This window comes from Sarcophilus harrisii, chromosome X (assembly GCF_902635505.1).
Source record: "Sarcophilus harrisii chromosome X, mSarHar1.11, whole genome shotgun sequence".
NCBI lineage: Eukaryota > Metazoa > Chordata > Mammalia > Dasyuromorphia > Dasyuridae > Sarcophilus > Sarcophilus harrisii.
Genome location: NC_045432.1, coordinates 50,821,184 through 50,831,604, shown reverse-complemented (window position 1 = coordinate 50,831,604; position 10,421 = coordinate 50,821,184). Strand labels below are relative to the sequence as shown.

At 46.9% G+C, this 10,421-nt stretch overlaps 1 pseudogene; it reads left to right on the top strand.

Annotated features, from left to right (window-relative positions):
* The first annotated feature begins 1,872 nt into the window (after window positions 1–1,872).
* Window positions 1,873–5,761, top strand: LOC100933957 (annotated as a pseudogene).
* Window positions 5,762–10,421: the final 4,660 nt, after the last annotated feature.

The window sequence follows — 10,421 nt, the reverse complement described above, 5'->3', positions numbered from 1 at the left end:
AATACTGGGTTTTGTTGTTGACTGACTCTTTGTGACCCCATGTGGCGCTTTCTTGGCAAAGATACTAGAGTGGCTTGCTACTTCCTTCTCCAGCTCATTTTACAGATGAGGAAACTGAAGCAAACAGGATAAAGGGATTTGCCAGCAGTGGTACTGCTGGATAACTTGTTTGCATCCATGGGAATATCCAGCTGTTATTGGAATTGATGGCAATTTATATCATACAAAATGTAAAGCAAGGTTATTCTTCTTGCTAGATGGGTTTTTTTTTTTTGCCTTGGAATATGTATTTTTTTTCATAGAAAATGTTAATGTGTTAGTTTTTTGTTATTTATAAATGAGTTAATAAAAGAATATTTTAAAAATCTGTGGTTTTCTAATGCAGTAAATCAGAATATCCCAAAAGTTTGGGGGATGACCTGTATGGATAGCTCACATAAACAAAAGCTCTTGGGGAGTTCTCAATCATTTTTAAGATTATAAAGGGTCTTGAGACCAAAAGTTTGAGAATCGGTGGACTAGACAGTCTCTAAGATCTTGTCTTGTCCTGGTTCTAAATCAAATATTCTAATATCACATGATTTCCATAAATACCAGGAGAGAAGGATCCATAACATTTGCAGCTGTGAGGAATAGAGAAAGCAGGGCCCAGTAGAAGGAATGGGGCTGGGGTCTCTCTCCTTATCAATTCTTCTCTCAACAAAGAAGATGGAGAAAATGGGATTGGATTAGGAAGAAATGAGTTCCTCAGCTTGCAGATAATCTAAGGATAAAAATACAAATTTCTTGCTACCTCCCAAAGTTATTGGGATCCCAGGGATTTTTATGAAGAATCAGCAGTTCAAGAAGTAATGCTCATTGTTAGCCATCAAATGATGAACACAATCATTAACTCAAGGTAGAGTGGGCAGCACAGAAAAAGAAGAAGGAGAGAGTGTGGGCCTTAAATTGGGAAACCCTAGCATGCAAGTCCTACTTCCAACAGATGCCCATTGGCTGTGTTATATGACCCTGGGCCAATCAGTTTATCGTTCAGTGGGGGGGGCAATTTTCTAAGTTGTAAGGGGGGTTGTTGATCTGTATTGGGAAATTTCTACCCCCTGGAGTTCCTTTCATCAGTGTTGGGACCAAAATGAAACTAAAGTGAAAGGTAGATAAGGTAAGATATTAAGCCCCAAAGCAGAGAATGGTCAGGAAGGCTGTACATTAAGTAGGTTTTTATTACAATGCTGAGGATGCTCTGTGTACTCACTCAGAAAAGAGATTTTCTACCCTCCTTCAAATGTCTCTCCCTCTGAGATCTCTCATTTCCAAAATACAATTAAAAGGGGCAGCTAGATGCTGCAGAGGATAGAGCACCAGCCCTGAAGTCAGGAGGACCTGAGTTCAAATCTGGTCTCAGACACTTAAACACTTCCTGCCTGTGTGATCCTCTGTGGGCAAGTCACTAAACTCCAGTTGCCTCAGAAAAAATAAAATAAAAACAGCTAGCATTTATCTTGTGCTTTAAGACATAAAAGGGTTTGGGATATATCATTTGATTGGGAGACAACCTGTATTATTTTTATCCTTATGTAAGAGGTGATAGAAAAGGATCTCAGAAGTATAGAGTTGCCCATGGTTAGAAATTAGTTTGTCACTGTCAAATCTTCAATAAATGAGGGCCCAGTTAATATGAAGGGGGGGAGAGCAGGGGCTTCCAGCAGCTTTATTGGTGCCTAGAAACCTTTACCATACTGGGTCAGTGGCAACCACCTCCCATGCCCCAAGGTCACAAAAGTGAGGTTGAGGCCATAGAAGTTGTGGAGTGCGTCAGAGGGTGGGGCAGGGGTGGGGCGAGAGACCCTACATAAGCCAGTGTAGCAGGCTACCAGCCAGTTTTCTAGGAGACAAAGGTCGCTTTAACACCTTGTTCTCTCTGGCCCTTCAGGAACATCCCACCAAAGCCTGAATTCTTCGCTGAGAACCCGGAACATCAAGGTCAAGGTAACCCCAAGATTCTAACTTTCACTGCCCCGATCTCACCATCAACTATCTCAGCCATCAATGGCTCCTCGCCATTTACCACACTCAAATCTTCAATAAATGAAGGCCCAGTTAATATGAAGGGGGGGAGAGGAGGGTCTTCCAGCAGCTTTATTGGTGCTTAGAAACCTGGGTCAGTGGCAACCACCTCCCATGCCCCAAGGTCACAAAAGTGAGGTTGAGGCCATAGAAGTTGTGGAGTGCGTCAGAGGGTGGGGCAGGGGTGGGGCGAGAGACCCTACATAAGCCGGGGTAGCAGGCTACCAGCCAGTTTTCTAGGAGACAAAGGCCGCTTTAACACCTTGCTCTCTCTGGCCCTTCAGGAACATCCCACCAAAGTCTGAATTCTTCGCTGAGAACCCGGAACATCAAGGTCAAGGTAACCCCAAGATTCTAACTTTCACTGCCCCGATCTCACCATCAACTGTCCCTAGGGCTCCTCGCCATTTACCACACTCAAATCTTCAATAAATGAAGGCCCAGTTAATATGAAGGGGGGGAGAGGAGGGTCTTCCAGCGGCTTTATTGGTGCTTAGAAACCGTTACCATACTGGGTCAGTGGCAACCACCTCCCCTGCCCCAAAGTCACAAAGTGAGGTTGACGTCACAAAAGTGAGGTTGACGCCACAGAAATTCTGCAGTGTGTCAGAGGGTGGGGCAGGGGTGGGGCCAGAGACCCTACATAAGCTGGGGTAGCAGGCTACCAGCCAGTTTTCTAGGAGACAAAGGCCGCTTTAACACCTTGCTCTCTCTGGCCCTTCAGGAACATCCCACCAAAGTCTGAAATCTTTGCTGAGACCTGGAACATCAAGGTCAAGGTAACTCCAAGATTCGAACTCTCACTGCCCCGATCTCACCATCAACTGTCCCTAGGGCTCCTCGCCATTTACCACACTCAAATCTTCAATAAATGAGGGCCCAGTTAATATGAAGGGGGGGAGAGGAGGGTCTTCCAGCGGCTTTATTGGTGCTTAGAAACCGTTACCATACTGGGTCAGTGGCAACCACCTCCTCTGCCCCAAAGTCACAAAGTGAGGTTGACGTCACAAAAGTGAGGTTGACGCCACAGAAATTCTGCAGTGTGTCAGAGGGTGGGGCAGGGGTGGGGCCAGAGACCCTACATAAGCCGGGGTAGCAGGCTACCAGCCAGTTTTCTAGGAGACAAAGGCCGCTTTAACACCTTGCTCTCTCTGGCCCTTCAGGAACATCCCACCAAAGTCTGAATTCTTCGCTGAGAACCCGGAACATCAAGGTCAAGGTAACCCCAAGATTCCAACTCACTGCCCCTATCTCACCATCAACTGTCCCTAGGGCTCCTCCATTTACCACACTCAAATCTTCAATAAATGAGGGCCCAGCTAATATGAAAGGGGGGAGAGGAGGGTCTTCCAGTGGCTTTATTGGTGCTTAGAAACCGTTACCATACTAGGTCAGTGGCAACCACCTCCTCTGCCCCAAAGTCACAAAGTGAGGTTGACGTCACAAAAGTGAGGTTGACGCCACAGAAATTCTGCAGTGTATCAGAGGGTGGGGCAGGGGTGGGGCCAGAGACCCTACATAAGCTGGGGTAGCAGGCTACCAGCCAGTTTTCTAGGAGACAAAGGCCGCTTTAACACCTTGCTCTCTCTGGCCCTTCAGGAACATCCCACCAAAGTCTGAAATCTTCGCTGAGACCAGGAACATCAAGGTCAAGGTAACTCCAAGATTCCAACTCACTGCCCCGATCTCACCATCAACTGTCCCTAGGGCTCCTCGCCATTTACCACACTCAAATCTTCAATAAATGAGGGCCCAGCTAATATGAAAGGGGGGAGAGGAGGGTCTTCCAGTGGCTTTATTGGTGCTTAGAAACCGTTACCATACTAGGTCAGTGGCAACCACCTCCTCTGCCCCAAAGTCACAAAGTGAGGTTGACGTCACAAAAGTGAGGTTGACGCCACAGAAATTCTGCAGTGTATCAGAGGGTGGGGCAGGGGTGGGGCCAGAGACCCTACATAAGCCAGGGTAGCAGGCTACCAGCCAGTTTTCTAGGAGACAAAGGCCGCTTTAACACCTTGCTCTCTCTGGCCCTTCAGGAACATCCCACCAAAGTCTGAAATCTTCGCTGAGACCAGGAACATCAAGGTCAAGGTAACTCCAAGATTCCAACTCACTGCCCCGATCTCACCATCAACTGTCCCTAGGGCTCCTCGCCATTTACCACACTCAAATCTTCAATAAATGAGGGCCCAGTTAATATGAAAGGGGGGAGAGGAGGGTCTTCCAGCGGCTTTATTGGTGCTTAGAAACCGGTACCATACTGGGTCAGTGGCAACCACCTCCTTTGCCCCAAAGTCACAAAAGTGAGGTTGACGCCACAAAAATTCTGCAGTACGTCAGAGGGTGGGGCCGGGGTGGGGCGAGGGACCCTACATAAGCCGGGGTAGCAGGCTATACCAGCCAGTTTCCTAGGAGACAAAGGCCGCTTTAACACCTTGCTCTCTCTGGCCCTTCAGGAACATCCCACCAAAGTCTGAAATCTTCGCTGAGACCAGGAACATCAAGGTCAAGGTAACTCCAAGATTCCAACTCACTGCCCCGATCTCACCATCAACTGTCCCTAGGGCTCTTCGCCATTTACCACACTCAAATCTTCAATAAATGAGGGCCCAGTTAATATGAAGGGGGGGAGAGAGAGCAGGGCCTTCCAGCAGCTTTATTGGTGCTTAGATACCAGTACCATACTGGGTCAGTAGCAACCACCTCCCCTGCCCCAAAGTCACAAAGTGAGGTTGACGCCATAGAAATTGTGGAGTGCGTCAGAGGGTGGGGCAGGGGCGGGGCCAGAGACCCTACATAAGCTGAGGTGGCAGGCTACCAGCCAGTTTCCTAGGAGACAAAGGCCACTTTAACACCTTGCTCTCTCTGGCCATTCAGGAACGTCCCACCAAAGCCTGAATTCTTCACTGAGACTCGGAACATCAAGGCTCCAACTCACTGCCCTTATCTCAACATCAACTGTCCCTAGGGCTCCTCGCCATTTACCACACCGGAAAGTCCCCACTGCTCACTATGGCAGCTTCAGCAACATCCCACAGACCCATCAAGGGGATTTTAAAGAAGAAGAGCAGCGCTGACAGTGCCGTTTTAACAAGTGAGCAGTCGGGGACCCCAGGTCCAAGCACCGGAGCGGGCACCGGTGCTGGTAGTGGCGAGGAGCTCAGCAAGAAATCCCAGAAGTGGGACGAAATGAGCATCCTCGCCACTCGCCACCTGGTAGATAAGGACTATGCCCTCATGAACATCGATGAGCCCAGCCCGCAGTACCATCATATGCTCAGAGGCGACACAGAAGATTCCATCAGTGACATGGACATCCCGCAAACCAGGGCCCCTGAGTTTTTAGCCCAGCGGTTAGCGTTTGCCCAGGGTAAAGAACCCAAATATTTGGTACGCTGGGGCGAGACCATGGAAGATGAAGATCTCAAGCGGCAGTTCGAGTTAAAGAGAAAGCTGCATTACAGCGAGGGCCTAAACATCAAACTTGCCCGGCAGCTTATCTCCAAGGAGCTTCTGGGGGACATGGAAGATGAAGATCCACAAGACCAGGAGATGAGAGAGGCCTCGGACATTGAGAGCATCGAGACAGAAACCTCTGAAAAGGAAGACCTAGCTGATGATAACGAAGATTACGACATCAGTAAGATGTGATGGCTTTGTCTCCTTTGAAAACCTGCAGCACAAATAGAGTCATCCATCTGCACTAGTTTGTCTTTGTTTTCTTTGTACTCTGGGACCCTGTTATGTATGGTAGAGCACTTAGGCCAGGCGACGCCCCCCACAGGATACTAGAAAAGGAGGAAGGGTTTTGTGTTTGCCCAAACTGAGGGACTCTCTAGAATCAATTCATTTAAATTGTCCTCATTTGAGAATGGGACAGGGTGAAGAGGGGAATCCAGTGAAGGAAGAGAGCCTTGCCCAAACTCAACCAAACCTAAGACTTTTAATTGATTCAATTTTCCCCTCCCCAAGGCTCTGGGATAATCTGATTCTGATTCAATGTTAACTCTCCCCACCCCCCAGAAGCAGGAACTCTGGATGATGCAACTACTGTTTGGGGGAATTGGAGGGGAGGTGCCCAGAGGGCCCAGAAACTCACACAGAAGTTCCTCCCCTGTGGTTGTCTTGGGACTGATAGGGGAAAAGAATTTGAGACAAAACCCAGAAAAGGAGAGTTGCTTAAATTTCCCCCCATAAAAAACCCTACCTAAAGGTCATTTTATTAATCCCCCCTTCAAATCCCTTTGGAATCATCTGTTCCAATACCCCCCCACACACACGCAAAGTTTTTGAAGATAATCTGGTCCGATTCCCCCTCCAACAGGAATACAAATAAAAGAGTGTTCTTAGAATGCGGACCAATTCAAACTCTATTGGGGGGGAGGGAGGAGGCCCCCTGCAGAGACACAAACTCCTCCAAAGGGGGCCTCCTCCCTCCATTCCTTTGAAATCATCTGGTCCAATTTCCCTCACCAGCCTTTTGAGGACAATCTGGTACATTCCCCACCCTCCCAAAGAGTAGCTCTTAAGTAATAATCCAAAATGCTCTTGGTGGGAAGGAGACAAGGCTAGAAATCGAGGAGAAATACCACAAACTCAAACTACCTAGAGGTCCTTATGGTTCTTTTCAGTCATGTGATCCAACCCCCCCCCCCCAAAGCCTTTTGGAATTTGGAATTTCTTTAATGGCCTGAATGGAACCTGTGGAGGCCCAGGAAGGGAGGGACTAGGACTGAATCATAAGGGTCTGTTCCACTAATCTATATAAATACTCATGCCCCCAAGACGGTTAACAGACCTGGTCCAAGTCCCCATGGCCTCAAGGGTTCAGAAACTAATGTGCTCAGATCCCCCTCCCCACACACATGGCTTCTTAGAGAATCAACATTTTTTTGAAGAAAAGTGCATCCAGTCCCCACAGCCACTATATATTATGTCAAATCTTCTTGGGGGGATCAGGTTCATATTGCCAGAATGGGGGAGTAGAGACTTGTCCAACAGACGTAGAAGCCTCTATGGAGAAGTCATCCTGGTCCAACTCTCCCAAGATATTTAATCACCTGGTACAATCAACCTCCCTTCTCCCTAAAATATATTTAAAGATAATCTGGGGCAATCAACCATACCCCCCCCCAAGCACTAAAATGTAAGAGTTTTTAGACAGTCAAATACTTGAAACTTTCTTTAAATTCCTGAATGGAAGCTGTGGGACGAGGGTGGGACTAGGCCTGAATCATGAGGGTCCATTCCACTAAGCTGTGTTGTTACTAATCCCCCCTTTGCAAGACTTTGAAATTACCTCGTCCAACTCCCCACATCTCAAAGCTGCAGGAGATAATCTGCTCTAATACAATGCTCCATACACTGGGGGCATCTTGGAGAATCAACCAGCTAAAGCTTTCTTGACTGTGGTGAGGAGTGAGATGAGTTAGAGAACAGAAACTGAGGCAACAAACTAGCTCCTAAATAAATCAACTAGTTCAGACTCTGAATCGGGGTGAGGAAAGATAAGCAGAGGAAGCCTAGATAATAGGGAAACTACTTTTCCCAAAGTAACAAAGAAGGGTTCATCTTGGAACATACACCAGGACCTCCACCATGCCCCCTACTCGACCAGCATTTGAAATGGCCTGCTGACACACACTTTTTTTTCAAGAAAAGGGGGTCCAATCCCACAACCACTGTGTATTGGCTCAATCTTCTTGGGGGAGCACGTTCAGATTGCCAGAATGGGGGAATAGAGACTTGTCCAATAGGCAGAGAAGCCTCTAAAGAGAAATAATCTTGGCCCAACTCTCCAAAGACTTTTAAGTCACTTGGTACAATCAACCTCCCTCTTCCCTAAAAGATATTTAAAGATAATCTGCGGCAACCACCTGCACCCAAGAAGCACCAAAATGTAAGAGGTCTTAGAAAATCAACTACTTGAAACTTTTTTTAATCACCTGAATGTGGAGGCCCAGGAAGGGAGGGACTAGGCCTGAACCACGAGGGTCCCATGCTCTAAGCTTTGTTAGTATTCATTCCCCCAAGAGGCTTAACTCACCTGGTCCAAGTCCCAATGGCCTCAAGGGTTCAGAAAATAACGTGTTCACATCCCCCTCCCCCCACACAGGGCTTCTTAGAGAATCAACTATTCTGTGCTATGGAGGAGTACTTAGATGAAGGGGAGAATAGTAAATGAAACATAAAATATGGTTCCTAAATAAATTACCTGATCCAGATCCTCACTGTCCAGGAGGAAAGACACCCTTAGGATGCCTAGAGATCAGGAAGACTACTTTTCCTAAATTCACAAAGAAGTCACCTTGGGACATCCACCAGGACCCCCCACCGGGCCCTTTCCCAATAAGCCTTTGAAATCGCCTTCCCATACACACTTTTATTGAAGATTGCTTGGTCCAACCCCCACAGCCACTATCTACTGGGTCATATCCTCTTAGGGGACCAAATATGGAGTGTCAAAGCGGGGCGGGGGGGAGGCAATAGACTTGTCTAATAGACAAAGAAGCTTCTATATAGAAGTCAACTTGGTGCTACTCTCCCAAGATGTTTGATCACCTGGTCCAACCAAACTCCCTCCTACCAAAAAGATATTTAAAGATAATCTGGGGCAATCACATACCCTCAAAGCACTAAAATCCAAGATTTCATACACAATCATCTAGATGAAACTTTCTTTAATTGCCTGAATGGAACTTGAGGAGGCCCAGAAACAGAGAGAGGAGGCCAGAATGACAAAGGCCTTTTCCTTGAGGCTACATTGGTACTAACTCCCCACCCAAGCCTTTGCAATCAACTGGTCCAACTCCCCCCTCATCTCAAAGCTGCTGGAGATAATCTGCTCTAATAATATGCCCCATACACAAATGGGGATCTTAGAGAATCAACCAGCTCAACCCTTCTTGACTGTGATGGAGGATTTAGATGAGCTTGAGAACAGAAACTGAGGCAAAAATGTACCTCCTTAGTAAATCAAGTAGTTCAGACTCTCATTTTGGGGGAAGAAAGATAACTGAGGAATCCTAGAGAGTAGGGCAACTACTTTTCCCAAAGTCAGAAAGAAGAAGTCATCTTGGGTCATCCACCAGGACCCCCCACTGTGCCCTTCCCAACAACCCTTTGAAATCCTCTCCCCACATACAATTTTTTTGAAGATTGCTTGGTCCAACCCCCACAGTCACTATCTACTGGGTCATATCCGCTTGTGGGACCAAATTTGGAGTGCCAAAATGGGGGGGGGGGCAATAGACTTGTCCAACAGACACAGAAGCTTCAATGTAGAAGTCAACTTAGTCCTACTCTCCCAAGACATTTAATCACCTGGTTCAACCAAAATCCCTCCTCCCAAAATGATATTTAAATATAATCTGGGGCAATGAAATCCCCCCCAAAGCACTGAAATCGAAGATTTCTTACACAATCAACTGGGTGAAACATTCTTTAATTGCCAGAATGGAACTTGAGGAGGCCCAGAAAGGGAGAGAGGAGGCCAGAATGACAAAGGCTTTTTCCTTGAGGCTACATTGATACTAACCCCCCATCCAAGACTTTGCAATCAAGTGGTCCAATGCCCCCCTCATCTCAAAGCTGCTGGAGATAATTTACTCTAATAATATCCCCATACACAAATGGGGATCTTAGAGAATCAACCTGCTCAACCCTTCTTGACTGTGATGGAAGATTTAGATGAGCTTGAGAACAGAAACTGAGGCAAAAATGTACCTCCGTAGTAAATCAAGTAGTTCATATGCTCATTATGGGGAAAGAAAGATAACCTGAGGAATCCTAGAGAGTAGGGCAACTACTTTTCCCAAAGTCAGAAAGAAGAAGTCATCGTGGGACATCAACCAGGACCCTCATCGTGACCCCTACCCCACAAGCCTTTGAAATCTTCTGCCCCACACAATTTTTTTGAAGATTACTTGGTCCAACCCCCCCATAGGCACTGGGTATTAGGTCATATCCTCTTGGGGGAGCAACATCAGAGTGCCAAAATTGGGGGGGGGCAATAGACTTGTCCAATAGATAGAGAAGCTTCTATGTTGAAGCCAACTTGGTCCTACTCTCCCAAGACGTTTAATCACCTGGTCTAACCAACCTCCCTCCTCCCAAAATGATTTTTAAAGATAATCTGTGGCAATCATGCCCCTAGAAGCAATGAAATCTGAGAGTTCTTAGAAAAATCACCTAGTTCAAACTATCTTTAATTGCCTGAATGGAACTTGAGGAGGCCCAGAAAGGGAGAGAGGAGACCAGAATGACAAAGGCCTTTTCCTTGAGGCTACATTGGTACTAAGCCCCCACCCAAGACATTGCAATCAACTGGTCCAACTCCCCCCTCATCTCAAAGCTGC